General features: G+C 42.5%; 1 non-coding gene across 1 annotated transcript; it reads right to left on the bottom strand.

Annotated features, from left to right (window-relative positions):
* Nucleotides 1-20,010: 20,010 nt before the first annotated feature.
* TRNAS-GCU (transfer RNA serine (anticodon GCU)) lies at nucleotides 20,011-20,084 on the bottom strand. Its single transcript has one exon. It is a non-coding gene; the product is annotated as a tRNA-Ser (tRNA).
* Between the last annotated feature and the right edge of the window lie 1,336 nt (nucleotides 20,085-21,420).

Here is a 21,420-nt window from a genome sequence, read left to right as displayed (position 1 = left end):
TCTACTTCTGACACCTATTAATTGTGGGACCTGGGTGAGACACTGCTCTCTGAATCTGCTTTCCTCCCCTGTAGCAGGACTTTGAATAAAATGATCTCTAAGATTCTGTCCAATCCTCATGCTTAAAGAATCTGTGGTCCCCCGATAGGCATGGAAGTTGCAGAGAATGACATGCACTTGTACAGATGCTGGCATATCCCAGAATCTGCATTGTTGGGAGAAAATTCCTGCCATCAGATTTCTTTCAAATGGATGAATATATGAATATATCATGCTTATTTACATCGACTGCTTTTGCTCAAAATCAGCAGCTTGATATTCCCTCGAATCACCAAAATAGATCTGTTTCATCAGCCTGTGAATTTTCCATGGGGCTTGTGCATGAGTGATCATTCCATTTTAAAAAATCCTCAGGATTGTTTTTTAGGTTTAGTGGAATGGTAGAATAGAAAGCCTGCTAACTTATTTGTTAGAATATTTGCAATGTAATTTGTGTTAACCACTCACCTTGTGACATTGGCAAACCATTTAATCCCTCTGAGCTTCTGATACGGATACCACTGTGTACGGGTCAAGGTCAGCCCTACCTACACCCCATGGTAACTGCACATATGAAGTGAAATGGAACTCGTGCGATAATTCTGGAACCTGTAAAGCTTATCAAAATGAAAACAGTTATTATTATTACTCTTATGTCTTTAAAGCCACACGCAGGGAATCTATTCTGTCACTTGCATTTGCTTGGAGAAAATCTTTCCTTTTCAAAGCAGAGACTTTTAGTCTGTGTTGTTGGAATATAAACAGAGTATAAAGATTTATTTGCCAGCTTCTGAGGTTCCCAAAAGAATGATTCCCAGCAGTCAAAGTTGCTAAAATGGTTTGTGAGGTCACCTGCTCTTAGCAACTGCGATTGATAGAGTAGGAACTAACCAGAATCCACCCAGAGGGCTCACAAGCGTGCTGCAAGTGTGAGGGGCAAGTGCTCACACACCTGCAGTGCACCAAGCCCCTGCTTCTGCATGAGAATAGCAGCTCTATTCGCTCCTTCAGAGCATACATTAGTCACATGGCTCTTCCAGTTACAAGGATGACTGCAAATGTGAATCCAGTTGCAATACAAAACTCACAGTACCAAAGACTTTCCTATTTCTACTGTGCAAACTTATTCCTTCCAGATTGCAGCAAGCCCTCAGAGCAACTCCTTATCTATTCTCTCCCCCGAATTTTCAGGTCTCAGAAAAATCCTACACATGAAAGACAGAAAAACCCACAAAAAGGTATCATCTTCTAGATTTTAAAAAAATCTTGGATTCACCTCCTCTTCTGAATGATGTTTCAGAAAACATCATAGAAAACCAATTCACAGCTGACTTCCTATTCTCCTTGCTGCAAACTTAAAGGTACCTAGAGAAAGCAACAGTGAAGGAAATGCAAACTGTGCCAAGATTAGCACGGCTTTCAAAAGCTCGGCTTTTATTTACATATTTACTGAGTCTCCATTTTCCTCTTTCAACTCCTGGGAAATACTGGTGATCAGCGCTGGTGTCTGGGTGGGAACAGGCATTGAAGGTCTGGAGGGGCCGGGCTGAGGGCCGGGCTAAGTCAGCTTGGATTGGCAGGTGGCTTGTACACCACACCAGGAGGCGAGAGGAAACTACAGGGATGGGGTCTGTTGTTATAGAAACCAGAGTCTTCTGGGAGCACACAAGTAGGGGCAACAGGTCTCTGGATACTGAGTGCAGATAGTGAGTCTTAGAACAGTGCTGTAGCATTCAGAGCAGGCTGACAGGTACCATGCACAGTGCGAGTGAGCATGACAGCTGAGCACAGGAAAGGGGCCAGTGCTCTTGCGCTCAGGGTTGAAGCCCTGTCTTTCCTTCCTCCAGGCAGATGTTGGCAGGCAGGTGTGCTCTGCTCTCTCCTCAGCAAGGAAGAGGCTTGCAGGTGCTTGTGATTACAGAGCCAGCAAGGGTTAGGTCTCCTGGGAGCGTTACAAGGGTCCTAATGTCAGTTACTTGTGAGTTTCCATTTCTCTGTGCCAATTAATTAGAGTTTCATGTAATGTCATGTAAAACATGGATACACTTGAGTTGCCATCCTCATCCTGCCAATCTCTCACACACAAACAAATACATGCACACACACACAGAGTATCACAAATACATATGACAGCCTTGACACTCACTCTTACGTGAACACACCTTCATAAACTCACTCTCATGGACCCTCCCCCAAAGACATTCACATTTCAGAGGTTAGAGATGGCTATGCTTCAGAGAACAGAGCTTACCTGAGTTTTTAAACATTGGGGCTGGCAGATGGATGTTTATTTTGATGTAGGTTGGTTGCCAGGCTTGCAGGTATTTGGATTTGAAGTAATGAAGCTCCATCTCTTTTCGAAATAGCTGGGCTGCTTTGGTTATAATTGTCTGTTTTTTAACTTCCTTGAAATTTGTCATAGTGTGTAATTTGAAAAAAGCCCTGACAATGGACCCCGAGGTTGACATTTGCTCACTCACTAGTTTTCCTAGAATGTAAGTAAAATGTGTTGCACACCAGACAGAAATAAGCCCAGCTAAGGTGGCCCTATTTAAGGTGAACCCCTTTTTGCTCTTCCTTGCCCTGGAGCAAGAAGCTTGACCTCAATTGCTAGTAAGACCTCCCAGCCCAGACACCTCATGTTAGAAGTACTCAGGAGAGGTCTTTAACCCATAATTTGGTAAAGACAGCAAAACAGGCCAATGGAGAATGATTGACTGCAACTATGAAATGAGAATTATGTACAGTTTGTTACACAGTTAACCTTAACACATTTCCACGTCCCACAAGCCATAAATAATGTAGAGTGGAGTTTGGGAATCAATTTCCACATCCTTTTTACCAAAGATTAATCAACAGGCAAATGTCTCTATCTGGTCCTTTTCAGATCTTTGCTCCTTTCACTGTCCTGATTCTCATATATTAGCTGTGTCCCTCTTCTGTGTCCCTTACTGTTTAGGTTCAGAGTCAGTCTATGTTGTTGAAGCAGATAATGCTGTGTGTTCACCCAAATCCTACTTCTTCTCCTGAGCACAGAGGAAAACTGATTTCCTAGCCTCCCGGGCCGTGGGAGCCACTGACTGAGCCCTGGTGCATGGAATGCCAGGCTGGTGATCAGCTCCACTTCTGTGACTGCGTGGAGTCCCCTCTGCCCTCCCCGACACAACCACAACAGACTGCGACACCAGTGAGAAACAAACCTTTACTGTGTTACTCCAGTGAGATCTGGGGATAGTTTTTATAGTGCTCAGAATAGACTCTCTCTTAGATCGAGTTTGGAAATACTATCAAGGATTCTTAGTTTCTCATTCTACTCAAAGTTCAGATTTTGAGTAAATTTCTCCCTGACCCAGAGTCGATCTCATCTAGTACAATGCCTATTGTCTGGTGTCCCCAGAATGGCTTCTCTGTATGCAGTGCTGGAATTCTCTGTTCCCTTCTACGCCACCCTGAGTCACATGATGTAGTGGGAGTTTTAAATAGTTCATAGCATGTTGATACATGTAATGGGAAAAACTCTTTGCCACTACACAAAACTCATTCACCCCTGGTTCTTCCCCGAGTGGCAGTATCACACGTTCTCAAAGCTCTCTGTTCCCATGTTGGCAGGTAAGCCACGTAAGGCTAAAGGCAAGCTGGGAAGGTACAAGCCTTCCTGGACCTCCCTTGTGTGAAGGTGTTTCTCAGCAACATCTGTGGACCATCGGGACAAGTTCCAAATAGTGAGACAATCATTGCTTGCCCACAGAGACCTCTCCTGGGCCCAGCGGGTTTTTGAGAACTGGAGAAAAAGAACAATATAGATTAGTGGAAAGAGCAAAGGATTAAGTTATTGACCTGGATTTTAATCCAGGCTCTTCGATTAACGTTCTGGGTGACTTTGGACAAGTGGCAATTTCCCTTGGTCTATGTTCCTCTGTTTTCTCACCTATAATATGCAGATAATATTACTTTTTCTGGCTAGCCTGATGGGGTTCTTTAGTTATTAGAGGACAAAATGGATAATGTATGGAAACATGGGAAAATAAGAATGGGGAAAATGTAAGGATTATGAGTATACAGAGAAAACTCACTTGTAATCAGGGAGTTGTGTATAATGGACTGACCAGACCTCTGTCAGAAAGGGTTGCTTTTGGAAAATGGACATTAATTTCTCGGGGTTTTCTATGGTTTGAATGTATCCCAAGCTCATGTTGGAACTTGACACCCGATACAGTGGAGGATGGTGGGTCATTAAGAGGTGTTTGGATCTTGAGGACTGTACCCTCATTCATGGATTGATCCATTCATGGAGTGATAGGGTAATGTTTTAATGGGTTTTCATGGGTGTGGTTCTGATGGCTTTATACGGCTAGTGAGTGAGAGGTTAGCTTTCTTGCTCAGGCCATTCTCTTGCCATGTGACACCCTGTGTTGCTGTAGAGTCTCTACCAAGAAGAAAGCCCTCACCAACCATGTTCCCCGGACTTTGGACTTCCCAGCTTTCAAAACTGTAAGAAATAATTTTTCTTTTTATGAATTACTCAGTTTTAGGTATTCTGTTACAAGCAAAAGAAAATTGACTACTACAGGGTTTATTTGACAGTTTTCCTAACTTAGTATACATACAAAAGCATGGAGCAATGGTCTATGAGTGGGATATATATCGTTGCTTTTCTGGATAGCTTGTCAGAGTAGAGGTCTTGGCTGGTTAGTATCACATCCCAGATGTCTGTTCGACAGTATTGAGGTCAAATTTGCCTGTGTTGAAAACTATTCAAACCATGGTTAGACAATGCCATGTCTGGGAATTTATCCTATGAGAAGATAGATGTGAGAAATGACACGTATTAGAGGATATTCACTGTTTGAAATAGCAAAAGATTCAAAACAGCTAGATTTGCACCATGAGGGGGACTGGTTAAATCAACTATGGAAATCCATGCACTGGCAGAACATGTAGCTATGAATGCTGGAACTCTCATATACTGATATGGAACATTCCCCAAGAAATTTCATAAAGTCAAAAAAGCAAATTGCAGAACAGTGTGTAAAATGTGATATCATTTGTGTCAAAATTTTTCTTCAAATGTATTTGCTTGTGAATGCATAAAATATCTCTGGAAGAATACCAAAATGCTGGTATTACTGTTTGCCTCTGGAGAAGAAAATGGATTAGCTAGAAAATAGACTATGGAAGAGACATTGTGTTTTTAAAATGTAAAATCATGTGAATATATTAACTACTCAAAACAAAGCAAAAGAAAGTCCAAAAATATGATTAGAACAAGTTCATTTTTTACATTGATTGATTGCAGTAAAATACACATAACTAAAATTTACTGTCTTAACCATTTCTGAGTGTACAGTTCAGTGGCATTAAACACATTCATATTGTTGTAGAGCCATCACCACTATCCATCCATCCATCTCCAGAACTTTTAGATCTACCTTATTTTTGGACAAGACTCGTACATCTCTCTCCAGGAGGGAAAAGTGTCAGTGGAACATTTCTCCTTGATCCTTTGCTCTCCATTCACGGGTAGGTGAATGAACAAGATGATGGATGATTTGGGAGAACTTTTCTGGGTTTTTCTCTTCTATGGCATCTTGACTCAGGAACACATACATTTTCTGCTCTTCCAACCAATAAACGTACTTAGGCAGACCCCGCCCCTGCAAAGGAAGGCCTGCAATTTTGGGAAAGTAAGGACAATTCGGGAAGAAGGAGTAGGAGGCTCATGGGGGTGTGGCTCAGCAAGGTATGCCTTGATTTGTCCAAGACTGACTCATTCATCAGCCTTCTAGAAAATGGGCTGAATGCAAGCTCAATGGCAATGAGTTACAGCCCTGGGTTGAAGGCAATCCCAAGGCTCGGACTCAGCCTGAGCAGGCCAGGGGAGAGTTGGTGCTTCCCTAGTCAAAAATGCTGGGGGAGGCTTTTCAAGATGGCGGCGGCTGCGGCGGCTGGCGTGGAGTAGCTGAGGTGGAAAAGGCGGCCACTGGGCCTCAGGCAGCCGGGAAACTTGTGGACCTTCCTCTCGCCATCTCTTAAGGGAGGACTGCTGCTGCTGACCAGTCGTGGGGGGTGACCGCCACTTTGCCCCCGGCAGGAGAGGCTGCCTCATTTACAGGCAACAGCTTTGAAGTGTGGAGCAGGAAAAGAACTGTTTCTTAGCTGCAAAAGCGAGTCTCGAAACAGGGAACACGGCACCAGGGCTGCTGTGGAAGCAGCCAGGATCCCGGAGGCCGGGGCCGCGCTGAAGGCGGCCAGCGGCCCTATTCAGGATTCGAGGTTTCAGGCCGGCATTAAAGAAGATTCCTGGGAGCGCCCGAGCCACGCTGTGACTGAACAGCCTGAGGCGGCAGCGGCCGAGAACTGGGAAAGGCGGCAAACCAGAGACAGAGAGCGAGCACCCGACCTGGCACAGCACTGTGAGTGACCCCTGGCACAGCTCTGTTCGGGGGGTGGATGCCCACGCGGCTCCCGCCTGCACCACCAGGCCACTCACCGCCCGGTGCTGCCTCCATTTTCCCAGGTGCGGGCAGCTCCGCCCTGCTCGGACATCACTGAGCCCTCCCACTTGCTGGACTGGCACCAGGCTTTCCGGAGCCTGCGGACCGGCCTTCGCTCCCACTCCCTCGGTGGTTCTCTGGCGGGGCTGGTGGCGGGGGGCGTCCCGGGCCAGTGTCGGGAGGGCAAGGAAGTACGGGCGGGCCGACTGTCACTCCACCATACCCTGGACTCCGGCCCCAGGTAAACTCCCTGTTACTGGGAAGCAGATACCATCTCTGCGGCCACCAGTTTGGAAAAAAGCCTAACGAATTTCTGGTTGGGAATAGTGTGGTAGGAGGGTTCCCAGGTCCGCTTGAACCTGCCGGAGACCTGGCTGCAGGTGGGCGCTAGACTCGGTTTATACTGGGGGGATACAAAGGTGAACAAGACCCGAGAAAGATCTACATAGTGCTACAAAGGCACCCAGAGAGACCGGTCGTCTGTGCCCAGCAGAAACCTGGTAGACTTCCTGGGCGAGGCGGTGCCGAGCAGGGTCTTGAAGGCCCAGCTGATAGACGAGGGGTGCAGAAGACACGCCCCAGCCCAGCACAGTGCGCACAGAGTGGGGAGACGTGCGGCCAGGGAGGGGGAGACTCGACAGAAACCACATACCCGGTGGGGTCGCCACTGCACGATCTAACAGCCTGGGCCAGAGCACACGGAACAGGGAGAAGTCCTGCACAGGAAGTGAAAGCTCAACAGAGATCACACACCCTGTGGTACGTGATCCACCAGCCCAGCAGAGTCCAAGCTGACCAGAAAGGTGGCTCCCCGGAGAAGCCCAAGACCCAAGGCAACCACACACACAAGGCACTAGAGGCCAACTGAGCAGTCACGGAGGGAGCCATACGAAATTGGCAACCACAGCAACATCCTAGTTAGTCATTAGTCTCAAACCGGTAGACTGTGAAACCCCCGGCCACAATGAATAAACACCAAAAAAAAGATACCAGAAATACAAAAAATCAAGAAAGTACACCACCAAAAGTTAATAAATCTCAAACTCTAGATCCTATAGAACAAGAAGCCCTTGAAATAACTGACAAGGAATTTCGAGTGATAATTCTAAGGAAACTGAATGAGATACAAGAAAACTCAGCTAGACATCATGATGAAATGAGGAAAAGTATACAGGATCTGAAAGAGGAAATGTACAAGGAAATCAACGTCCTGAAAAAAAATGTAGCAGAACTTGCTGAACTGAAGAAGTTATTCAGCGAAATAAAAAACACAACGGAGAGTTTAACCAGCAGGCTTGTTGAAGTTGAAGAGAGAACCTCTGAACTTGAAGATGGGCTGTTTGAAATAACACAAGCAGACAAAAAGAAAGAAAAAAGAATCAAGGACATTGAAGAAAATCTGAGAGAGATATCAGACAACCATAAGCGATCAAATATCCGAGTCATGGGTATTCCAGAAGGGGAGGAAAATGGAGATTCCATTGAAAACATATTCAACAAAATAGTGGCAGAAAACTTCCCAGGTATAGGAAAAGACACAGATCTTCAGATCCAGGAAGCTCAACGATCTCCAAATGTATTCAACCCCAAAAGACCTTCTCCAAGACATGTCATAGTCAAATTGGCAAAACTCAGAGATAAAGAGAGAATCTTAAAAGCTGCAAGAGAGAAGCGTCAAATCACCTATAAGGGAGCCCCAATCAGGTTAACATCAGACTTTTCATCACAAACCCTAAAAGCTAGAAAGGAATGGGATGATATTTTCAAAATACTAAAAGACAAAGATTGCCAGCCAAGAATACTCTACCCTGCAAGGCTATCCTTCCGAAATGAGGGGCAAATAGTATATTTCTCACACAAACAAAAACTGCGGGAGTTCACTACCACAAGACCACCCTTACAAGAAATCCTCAAGGGAGTACTGGGTTTGGTTCCTGAAAAATAACTACCACTGCCATAAAAACCCAAGAAAAATCTAAACCCGCTAGTATAATAAAAATGGCATTCATGAAGAGAAAACAAGCTAACAAAAACGCTATCTACAACCTAAGGAACCAACAAACACAGAAAACAAACAGTAAATCAGAAAGCAAGGAACAAAAGACACTTAAGACAACCAAACAACCAATAAAATGCTAGGAATAAATCAACACCTTTCAATAACAACTCTTAATGTAAAAGGCTTAAATTCCCCAATTAAAAGACACAGACTGGCTGACTGGATCAAAAAGCAGGACCCAACTATATGCTGCCTACAAGAGACCCACCTCACCCATAAAGATTCACACAGACTAAGAGTGAAAGGATGGAAAAAGATTTACCATGCAAACAGAAAAGAAAAACGAGCTGGAGTAGCTATTCTTATATCTGACAAAATAGACTTTAAACTAAAAACCATAAAAAGAGACAATGAGGGACACTACTTAATGATAAAAGGACTGATCCATCAAGAAGACATAACAATCATAAATATGTATGCACCCAATGTTGGAGCAGCCAGATTTATAAAACAAACTCTATTAGACCTAAAGAAGGAAATAGACACTAATACCATAATAGCAGGAGACCTGAACACCCCACTGTCAATATTAGACAGATCATCTAGGCAAAGAATCAGTAGAGAAACACAAGATCTAAACAAGACTCTAGACCAATTGGAATTGGCAGATATCTACAGAACATTCCACCCAACAATCTCAGAATATTCATTTTTCTCATCAGCTCATGAATCATTCTCCAGGATAGATCACATATTAGGTCACAAATCAAGTCTCAATAAATTCAAAAAAATTGCAATTATCCCATGTATCTTCTCAGACCACAATGGATTAAAACTAGAAATTAATAACAAACGAACCTCTGGAAACTATACAAACACATGGAAATTAAACAGCATTCTACTTAATGACATATGGGTCCAAGAAGAAATCAAGCAGGAAATCAAAAAATTTCTTGAAACTAATGAAAACAATGATACATCAGACCAAAACCTGTGGGATACTGCAAAAGCAGTATTGAGGGGAAAATTTATTGCATTAAACGCTCACTTCAGAAGAATAGAAAGATGGCAAGTGAACAACCTAACACTTCACCTTAAAGAACTAGAAAAACAAGAACAATCCAAACCTAAAGTTAGCAGACGGAAAGAAATCATTAAGATCAGAGCAGAACTGAATGAAATTGAAAACCAAAAAACAATTCAAAAGATCAACGAATCAAAAAGTTGGTTTTTTGAAAAGATAAATAAAATTGACAAACCATTAGCATGGCTAACAAAAAAAAGGAGAAGACTCAAATAACAAAAATTAGAAATGAAAAAGGCGATATTACAACTGATTCATCTGAAATACAAGGAATCATTCGAGACTACTATAAACAACTATACGCCAACAAATTTGAAAATCTGGAGGAAATGGATAAATTTCTGGACACACACAAGCTCCCAAAACTGAACCGTGAAGACATAGAAAATTTGAACAGACCAATAACAATAAAGGAGATTGAAGCTGTTATCAGAAGGCTCCCAACAAAGAAAAGCCCAGGACCAGATGGATTCAGAGCAGAATTTTACCAAACATTCAAAGAGGAATTGACACCGATTCTTTACAAACTATTCCAAAAGATTGAAACGGACGCAAATCTCCCAAACTCATTCTATGAAGCAAACATCATCCTGATACCAAAACCAGGTAAAGATATAACCAAAAAAAGAAAACTACAGGCCGATATCCTTGATGAATATAGATGCAAAAATCCTCACTAAAATACTAGTAAACAGAATACAGCAACACATACGTAAAATTATTCATCACGATCAAGTGGGATTCATCCCAGGGATGCAAGGTTGGTTCAACATACGCAAATCAATAAATGTGATACACCATATTAATAAACTCAAAAACAAGGACCATATGATCATCTCTATAGATGCTGAAAAAGCATTTGATAAAGTTCAGCACTCATTCATGACAAAGACCCTCTATAAGTTAGGTATAGAGGGAAAGTATCTCAACATAATTAAAACCATATATGCCAAACCCACAGCCAATATCATCCTGAATGGGGAAAAGCTGAAAGCTTTTCCTTTAAGAACAGGAACTAGACAAGGATGCCCACTCTCACCACTCCTATTCAACATAGTGTTGGAAGTACTAGCCAGAGCAATCAGAGAAGAGAAGGAAATAAAGGGCATTCAGATTGGAAAAGATGAAGTCAAACTGTCCCTGTTTGCAGATGACATGATCCTATATATCGAACAGCCTAAAACCTCTACAAAAAAACTGCTGGAATTGATAAATGATTTCAGCACAGTAGCAGGATACAAAATCAACACACAAAAATCAGTAGCATTTCTTTTCTCCAATAGTGAACATGCAGAAAGAGAAATCAAGAAAGCCTGCCCATTTACAATAGCCACCAAAAAAATAAAATACTTAGGAATGGAGTTAACCAAGGAGGTGAAAAATCTCTATAATGAGAACTACAAACCACTGCTGAGAGAAATTAGAGAGGATAGAAGAAGATGGAAAGATATCCCATGCTCTTGGATTGGAAGAATCAACATAGTGAAAATGTCCATACTACCCAAAGTGATATACAAATTCAATGCAATCCCCATCAAAATTCCAAAGACATTTTTCTCAGAAATGGAAAAAACTATCCAGACATTTATATGGAACAATAAAAGACCACGCATAGCCAAAGCAATGCTGAGCAAAAAAAATAAAGCTGGAGGCATAACACTACCTGACTTTAAGCTATACTACAAAGCTATAATAACCAAAACAGTATGGTACTGGCATAAAAACAGACACACTGACCAATGGAATAGAATAGAGAATCCAGAAATCAACCCACACACTTACTGTCAGCTGATCTTTGACAAAGGCACCAAGCCTATTCAGTGGCGAAGGGACTGCCTCTTCAGCAAATGGTGCTGGGACAACTGGATATCCATATGCAGGAGAATGAAACTAGATCCATACCTCTCGCCGTATACTAAAATCAACTCAAAATGGATTAAGGATTTAAATATACACCCTGAAACAATAAAACTTCTTAAAGAAAACATAGGAGAAACACTTCAGGAAATAGGACTGGACACAGACTTCATGAATACGACCCCAAAAGCATGGGCAACCAAAGGAAAAATAAACAAATGGGATTATATCAAACTAAAAAGCTTCTGCACAGCAAAAGAAACAATTAAAAGAGTTAAAAGACAACTAACAGAGTGGGAGAAAATATTTGCAAAATATATATCTGACAAAGGATTAATATCCAGAATATATAAGGAACTCAAACAACTGTAGAAGAAGAAAACAAGCAACCCAATTAAAAAATGGGCAAAAGAGCTAAGTAGGCATTTCTCTAAGGAAGATATCCAAATGGCCAACAGACATATGAAAAAATGCTCAACATCACTCAGCATCCGGGAAATGCAAATCAAAACCACATTGAGATACCATCTAACCCCAGTTAGGATGGCTAAAATCCAAAAGACTATGAACGATAAATGCTGGCGAGGCTGCGGAGAAAAAGGAACTCTCATACATTGTTGGTGGGACTGCAAAATGGTGCAGCCTCTATGGAAAATGGTATGGAGGTTCCTCAAACAATTGCAGATAGATCTACCATACGACCCAGCTATCCCACTGTTGGGAATATACCCAGAGGAATGGAAATCATCAAGTCGAAGGTATACCTGTTTCCCAATGTTCATCGCAGCCCTCTTTACAATAGCCAAGAGTTGGAACCAGCCCAAATGTCCATCATCGGATGAGTGGATATGGAAAGTGTGGTACATCTACACAATGGAATACTACTCAGGTATAAAAACGAATGAAATACTGCCATTTGCAACAACATGGATGGACCTTGAGAGAATTATATTAAGTGAAACAAGTCAGGCACAGAAAGAGAAATACCACATGTTCTCACTTATTGGTGGGAGCTAAAAATTAATATATAAATTCACACACACACACACACACACACACACAGACACACACACACACACACACACACACACACAAACCGGGGGGGGGGGGAAGAAGATATAACAACCACAATTATTTGAAGTTGATACGACAAGCAAACAGAAAGGACATTGTTGGGGGGGAGAGGGGGAGGGAGAAGGGAGGGAGGTTTTGGTGATGGGGAGCAATAATCAGCCACAATGTATATCGACAAAATAAAATTAAAAAAAAAATAAATAAATAAAAATAAAAATAAAAAGTTCTCTTAAAAAAAAAAAATGCTGGGGGACGAGTGTTGCTGCTAAGTTGCCACAGCATACACCTGCAATGACTGGGCTTGGACCCAGCCTCGTGGTTATGCAAGGGGAGGGGCTAGCGATCCCCCAGCCACAGATCCCGAGCAGGCAGGATAGGACTGGAGCCCAGCTTCTGCCATGACAGACCTTGTATTGAACTCTGACCACTAATAACTGCAGAGGGGGGGCTTGGTGCTTCTTTAATAATGCAGCTTTAAAACTTCACAGCCTAGAGGTCAGAGTCCCTTTCCTGGAATCTGGTGTCTAGCCCCACTGATCACTTCATTCTGTCCTAGAAGGCAGTAAGCACCAGGGACTCACATACCTGCTACTGTTTTTGTCTTTGTCTTCTCCCCAAGGAACATTGCCCCAACAGAGCTAGTGTGTCTGTTGCCCAGTCGGTGGGCCATGTTTATATGATAATGTTGAAGCCAGTGCTATCAGTAATAAAGCTGATTTTTCCTCTTTAGACTCCTGTGTCTAAATCTCTAATGGTTCTAAATTCAGAGATGGATAGAGGAATGACTTATCATGCCCTGGTTAAAAATCCAAGAATTTTCACTGAATTGCTAAACCATGACTTTGGCTACCACCTGCTCCTGTAGAGTTTCTCTCAGTTACTTCAGAAAACACTCTGTGAAAGGGTCTCATGTCTAAGACAGTACTTCCTTGTAAAGCCATCATGTCCCTGCCACGACTGCGCATGGTCCTGAGGGATCGCTGCTCCATGGCACATGGTGGTGGTGTATAATGCTTTTGCACTCTGGCCTCAGCAAGGGGCTCTGCTCTTCCCTCCACCACCAGGACACAAACATGTCCTAGGCCTGTTTTTCTTTCTGTACCACCTTGCTTGTCCAGGCTGAAAGTTTGGAAGAAAATAGACTCACGGTTTGGGGAAGCACAGGAAGAGAACTTAGAGCTAGTATAAGATATGGTTTCTCTGAATCTACTGGCCAATCCACTGCCTTACAGTTTGCCTAAATGTTGACCTGCCTGCAAAGAAGCCATTCATGCCCACCCCTGGAAATACCCAAAGCATGGCCAGGCCTGCAGGAAAGGGGTTTCTCCCTTTCGCTAGTCTGAGGTCTACCTTCTCAATCCTTATTCCCTGTCCTAGGATCTACTTCTTCTGAGGGCAATTGACAGTGGTGATGTTTACTCCTTTCAAGGGAAACACTACCCTCCACCTACAGGGGTATACCTGTCTCTCTGCCCCGCCTTCCTCCCCCCTCCCCCGCACTCACATCATAACATCAGTGTCTAAAAATGGTACCTCCTAGACTAATCATCTTCAGTAATACTGCGGGATTCCAGCAGTTTTGTCCAGGTTGAATCCTACCAAACCCAAACCAGTTCCTTTGGTAAGGTGAAGTCATTGGCTGCTCATTACACCACCCTTTTACCTCCTTTTACCTCCTGGCCCTCTGGGAGCATCAGTCTTAACAGGAGCACAAGCATACAGCTAGAACACGTGCGTCTGCCAGTGGGTGTAAGAAACATTTTTCTAAGAGAAACATATCTTCAGAGATGCAACTCTTGCTGCACCATCAACAGCATGTTCCATGATCTTACAGAGGAGCTTAGCCTCCTGGTGTTAATAATATCTCCATTTTAGAAAGCAACATTTATTTTACATTTTTGTAATGTAGACTCATTTAGATGGTTTCCCAAAAAGCAGAAGTCTGTACTTTTTGAATTTAAATTTCTATGTTTTGAGTCACTAAAAATTACTTGTGGTTTTAAAATTTCTGTTTATCCAGATTGCATTTATTAAATTTTAAAAAGTCTCAGCCTAGGCACCACATTACATGCTAATCACAGTTGGAATCCAAGTTCCTTAGCATAACCTTCAAGGCAGATATTTGGGCCTATCCTACCAACACAATGAATATGTCTCCCATCATCTCAAACATACATATCTCTGCCCAGGTCAGGGCCAAGCCCCTCAGAAGAAGTTACACTTGCCTCTTCACTCATGCCACTCTACCATCTAGAATCTTCCCCATTTGATGACGTCTTTTACATGATCATCTCTCCCTTTAGATTCCTACAAGATAAGCTTCCTCCCAAAATAATTAACTTCAATTTACAAAAGTATATTAGCCCAAGATAAATATCAATAAAAGACTTTCAAATATAAAAATGTATTATACAGTTAGCCCTGCATATCCATGGGTTCCACATCCTCAGATTCAACCAACCGTGAACTGAAAATATTTGGGGAAAAAAATGATAAAAATAACAATACAACAATAAAAATAATACAAATTAAAATACAATGTGATATAACAACTATTTACATAGCAATTACATTGTATCAGGTATTATAAGTAATCTAGCGTTGATTTAAAGTATTGGGAGGGTGTGTGAAGGTTCTATGCAAATTCTGCATACACCATTTTATATCAGGACTTCAGCATCTGAGAATTTTGGTGTCCGTGGGGGTCCTGAAACTAATCCCCCATGGATACTGAGGGATGATTGGAAGAAATGGGATGGAAATACAAGTCAAGGAGAAAAAGGAATGAACTGAAATTTGTGACTATTAGAGATGAACTTTTCATGTATATTTAAAATGGATAAGGGCCATATAATGACGATATAAATAAAAAGAGTTGGTTGGACAGACAAAATGCTAGAAACTTAGCTCCCAAGATTATATTTAGAGGGAAATATATTATTAGGAATTTTATAGACTTCTCCATCTCAATAGGAACAGAAAATCTTTATTGGGTATACTTCTAGTGTGTGATTAGCACACATTTAACTTTCAAGTGTTTAGCAACATCCTATGTAAGCAAGCAGGAGCAGCCTGAACTGTGTTTTACTCCACAGGGCCTACCTCAGTGCTAGTCACACAGTTAGTGCTGAAATTCATGAGATTCAATAACCACCACCACCTATATCTCAGCCAGATCACAGGCAGGGAGACTCCTTTAAAGCAGGGAGGGATTCCACCTAGGAAAACAAGATGGGAAACCCACTGCCATGGCCCACTCCCCACATAATGAAGAGAAAGATGAACATTCTTTTCTTTGCATAGAATGTGGTTTTATGGAATCAGAGTAAAAATGGCTTTAATAGACAATGATTCTTCTTATCTAATTACCATAGAATATAAGATTTAGATCAGCTTACCAAAGCAAAAGAATTTTAACTGGCATGTAGCTCCAAACCATTCATCACCTAGATGTACAGTTTGCAACTCGTTCGTGGGGGGGTCACTTTGAACTAAGCCTCTCTTACAGTGAGCTTCATACATGACTTACATCACTTCCCCCACTTAAAACTGCCCTCACTGAATTGTGCTTTGGTGTTGTCATCAGTCTGCTTTGCCGGATGTCCTAAGAAACAGCTCCATGAAATTCATTAATACATCATTGTATTTAATGTATGAATACTGTTGAGGGTGTGCGATCCATGTTTCTACAAGGCATCTTCTTTATAAGGAGCCCAAGGTAGAAATTCCTTTCAAGTTTTATAATCAGGAATAGTTATATTTCTTCTGAGCATTTGATTAGTTTTAATCTGCTGGGCACTCTTACTAACATGACTAAGCAGGTTTCCCTCTGTTGGCAGCTATGATGTTTGAGCTAACATGGTGGGCCGGCACTAAGCAAGTATACTGAAATTCATGCAGGCATTTTTGTGGGTCTGTTTCATTTTTAATTCTCTAGCCTCATTTTTTTTCTCACCCCACTTTTCTTATATACTGAATTAATCAGGACCTTCAGTTGAGAATAGGCAGAAATGCAACTTAATTGAAAAAAAAAAAGGAAATATACTCCTGTAGACTACATACATGTAATAAAAAAAATATACCACATATATGTAGTAAAAAAAATCCAGAAGTTGGTCTAGCTTCAGCCACGACTGGATCTGGAAATTAAAAAAAAAAATAATCTCATCCGTGCTCAGCCTCTTTCCCTCCATCTCACAGCTCTGCTCTCTTCCATGTTGACTCCATGCTCAGATTCCTGCCTCCCCACCTGGTGGCTCTGGCAGCTCCAGGCTTTTAGCATCCTACAGACAGCAGTGCCAATGGGAGAAGAGCTTCTCTTTCCGCATAATTCCGACACAATTCTCAGAATTGAGAGAACAGATGGATGGAATTCATGGATTGGGTACGTGTGGGTCACACGCCTTCTCTGGGAACTTGTGATGTGATGGTACAATTCTACCTGAGAGGTAGATGGCTTCCCCAGAGAAAATGGGGGAAGAATAAGGGTAAATGGGTATGAGGCAGGCAAAACCAAAATCGCTGTAGCAATTTACACTCAATTTTAGTTTTTAAACTGAAGTATGTACACTTTTTTAAGCCCCTTAAAACCTTTTTAGAACAAAGTGGTCCATTGATAAATACATGGGAAATCAAATTGCAATTTGTCTGTTGCTTAGTGAGCATGAAATCAGAACAAGAAGAATTGTGCGTGTGATTCAAATATTTTATGGCTTCAGGCTCTAAGAGCTCAACCATCTGTCTGCACAACTGGGAACAGACAGTTGACGTCTGTGGGTCCGCCCTGGAGAGAAACTGCAGGTGTTCGCTTTCTGGTCTCCTTTTCTAGAGCTATCATTGCCCAACTGTCCTGGCCCTTCTTGGTCTTGGGAATACCATTCACTCTGTGCAGCTTTAGACATGCCAAAGGAGCTAGAGTCGCCCAGACTTCCTGCTTCAGAGCTTGAAGGCAATCTGTCTTTTATTTATCTTTGCAAATATCTCATCTCATCAATCACGGGCTGACATTATAGTGTAACTGAGAGCTGGGGCGGGGTGGGGATACTGAACCTACAAAATATTTACAGTGGAGGCAAGATCCCCTCTTTTCTTTTCACAAAGTATTGTGTGCCAGGGTTGGTAGGGGGCAGGTAGTGTGCCCTTAGTTGTTGGTGGTGATGGGGCAGCCTTTGTCACCAAGTGGCTCACAGTCTAAGGCGGGGAGTGGTACAAATGAATAAAACAGTTACACCGGGTGTGTACCGTACTACCAGGAGAGAGGAAAGTGCAATTAATTCAAGCTTAGCACTCGGATTTCATTGTTATGAAGTTGGCTGAATCTCCACTCTTACCTGCCTCCTATGACCCACACCTGGAAAGGGGAGGAATCAGGGGTAACAGGCATCCATCACTATAAGTTAACACCAGGAAGCCTCACAGTAATGCAGAATATGGAGGGGGTGCTCTCTGAACTCAGAAAGGCTGGAATTATTGTTTCTCAGGAAGCAGGTCCAAAGTTCTGTTCAGAGGGGAAATAGGAACACCACACACGTGATACCTTGGGGTGGGTATTATCAGAAGAGAGCTAATCCTCTTGCTGGCAAATAGTGTTTGATTTCAGATTTTAGGTGTTGAGGAGGAAATTAATGGTGAAAGGGAAGCCCGTCTTCCTTTCCCTCCTACTCTGCCCCCTTCTCATTTGTCTGCGTCCCCTCCCCTCATCCACGGAGCCAGAACTCATGGTCCCCCAGCCTCACCTTCCACCTTGGAAGATCAGTGAGAACTGTCCGGAGGAGGAAGAGCTGGGGAGAGGGGAGTATCCACAGGAGAGGCCCTGAATACCTGCAGGAGTGAGGACGTGATCCTTTATGTGGTGCAAGGAAATTAGTGTAAGGGGGCTGAGGTGGACCAAGAGGATGGCACGTGAAAATCTTTGCCTCTGCCCTGCCTATGCCACACCTGTTCCACTCAGGAGCTTTGAGGCAATTGACTGAAGCTTATAGAGAAGAACTTCATATGTCCCGTATGCATTTGTTTTAGGAAACCAGGGCATTCAATGAGCATCAGCAGCTCCCTCTCTGTGTCTCTGTGGACCACCAGGAAGCCTTACCTGTGCAGAAAACAGCTCTGCACCCAACAGTTTCTACTCCCAAACAGTTCCCCCGAGTCACACGCTGTGGGAGAAGAGAGGAAAGACCTGCCAGGTAGTCAGCTGTGTGTCTACCCATCTGGCCCCATGCTGGATTGAACTTTCCTTAACGAAAAGCTCTTTCCTAATTTGTCATTCCCTTCTCCCCTATCATGGTGAACAGACTCAATGTCTCAATATATTGAGTAAAGCTTCAATAAATTATTAAAAATAATAGTAATAGTTTTTATTAATATTTTTGCCAAAATCAAGAGGATGGTTAATATTAATTGAGCACAGGCTCCCAGCTTAGTATATGCTGACCGGGGTATAAGACACAGGACAGAGTATTATGGGTGAGAAACACTGCTTTTAAAGAGTTAAAAAATAAACAAAAATGACTAATCCCATAGACATAAAAAGAAAGCGAACAATTCAAGTCTTCACAATGAGAAAAGCTTATGCGAGGGCACACAGCTGGAAAGTGCTGGAACCAGGATTCTGGCCCTCTCTAAAACATTACGGCATTTAGCCACTGAGGCAGCATGGAAGGGATTCTGTGCCATTCACCAAATGGCTCCAGGAAAAAGGTTTCCGAAATTAGTGTCAAAGCCTGGATCTGGGCCTCTAACTTTTGGCTCAAATTATTGTGAAGTCTGGAAATTATTAAAAAAAGAAAAAAAAAAAAAAAAAAGCCAAAGGTGCCTGAGTAATAGGCAAAGAAAGGTTCACTTTTCTTTTGGAAAGCTAACTCTTTCTCAAATCTCAACATGGTTAGCAGGTCATTATTTCCAGCTGGTCTTTTTTAGTGATATGTTTAAGTCAACAGGTCAACTGTCTCTAGAAACATGATGAACTAAGGACAGGGGAAGCTTCCTGTCCCTAGTTGTAAACAAGCCTTGTTTCATCTCTGAGGGAGTTGACACTTTTCAATCAGCTCTCTCTTCCTTGTTAGCCAGTGCCTTTTTTTTTCTTACTGTTGATCCTAAGGCACCCCAAATTTAAGCTTTCTAGGCACCTCACAGCAGCAAAGGTCATCAAAATCAGAACCACAAGTAACTAAAACCCAAGATTCAGTGTTATTAGGAAAAACCTCATGGAGATATTTGCACTTTGTAGCAGACTTGTTCAACAGTTTGTCCACCCTGCCCATACCCCTTCATCATAAGAGAGAAACAGATATGCAGAGAAAAGCAGAGATAAGACATCATGTGCCTGGGAAGTTGGCAAGAGGTACTGTCCCGGTCCCTGGTAGTTCAGTCCCTGGTGCCAGTCCCATGAGGCTTGTTGCCCTGCCTGCCCTTGGGTTCTGGGAGATCCCGTGTGTCCTTCCAAGACCCACTTTTATTTTAGCAAGTGGCCAGTAAGGGGATCTGAACCCTTGACCTTGGTGTTAGCAGCACCATACTCTCCCAAGTGAGCTAACCGGCCAGCCCAACAAACCCAGTTTTAGTCTTAAGATCACTTTAATGGTCCTGGACCAAGACACCCTGACTCTTTACTCATTTGTCACTGCAGTTCTTTATTACATTTTGTGAGTTTTAGTTATTTGCTAAATTTTGAAGTAGTTATTCAATTTTGCTTTTATTTAATTAGGACAAAATACATTTGGCTTAATCCACAATGGAATATAACAGTAAGCCAAAAAGTAAATTATGAATATTTGGGGAGATTGGAAAAGATTGTCTCAGGTTATAAATCTGAATTCTATCTCTAGTCACAAATTGTGAAGGGAATTTCCAAATAGCTATAAAAAATTACTTTTTTCTTTTATTTATATAACATCACCACATTCTATTATCTTAACTCTGAAAATCTCTGACCTGGAAAACTGTGCAGACTAATTTAACTCGTTTCATAAATAGGAAACTGAGTCTAAGAGAGGTTAAGTGTCCTGTTGGGCTGCTTAGCCCAGGAAAGGTTATTTTAGGCAAGTGTCTTCACCCCTGACATCACTGAGAAACAGATATTTCTGCATCTCTTGTGTGGTAGGAACTTCCCTAATTGCTTTGGGCAGAGGCCCTCATCTCTGTCCTTAGGGACAAACAAGGGTCTCTTCCTTGCCAACAACTCACTCCTCATGTAGTAGGATGTTCTGAAGTATTGGTTGAGGTTTTTTCCTGATCCTGACTGTGTTTTATGGCACAGAGATAACACACTATGCAGATGTTAATTAGTTCTCTAAACCCCCAATTCAAAGAAAGCCCCACTCTGGCTATAGTATGCCCCTCTCACCAGCCACCAGCCACCACCAGGTGCAAGAGAGGCCACCCTGGGGCCCCATGGGGAGGAGAGATATAAGAGAGGACTGAAATCTGAAAGGAGGTTGCTTTTGGGGAAATCCTTAATTTTTGAAGAGAGGCTGCCCCTCTCTCAAGGAGAAGGCTACTAACCAGTCCCTTTCTAGAGCCACAGAAGTGAGGTCCAGGAGAACCGTCCTGTAAACTATGGTGGGCAGACTGCCATTTCCCTCCCTAGCTGGGTGTCACCTTGGCCTCTTGATTTGCTGGTTGCCCACAGTGGTAGCCAGCCCAATAAAGCAGCAAACTTTATGGCTCTAAATGTCATCTCTACACTGATAACTCTCAAATGTCTCTTCAGCCTGGACTGCTCCCCTGAACCCCGAAACCTACCTTCTCTGCATATCTTTCTGGATGACTAATAGACATCTCAAACTCAACAGGTTCAAAAACAAACCCTAATTCTTTCTCCTCCAAAAGTTGTTCTTCCCAAAGCATTCCCTATTTCAGCACATAGCAGCTCCATT

This window comes from Cynocephalus volans, chromosome 7, assembly GCF_027409185.1.
Source record: "Cynocephalus volans isolate mCynVol1 chromosome 7, mCynVol1.pri, whole genome shotgun sequence".
NCBI classification, from domain to species: Eukaryota; Metazoa; Chordata; class Mammalia; order Dermoptera; family Cynocephalidae; genus Cynocephalus; species Cynocephalus volans.
This window is presented reverse-complemented; position numbering and strand designations above follow the sequence as displayed.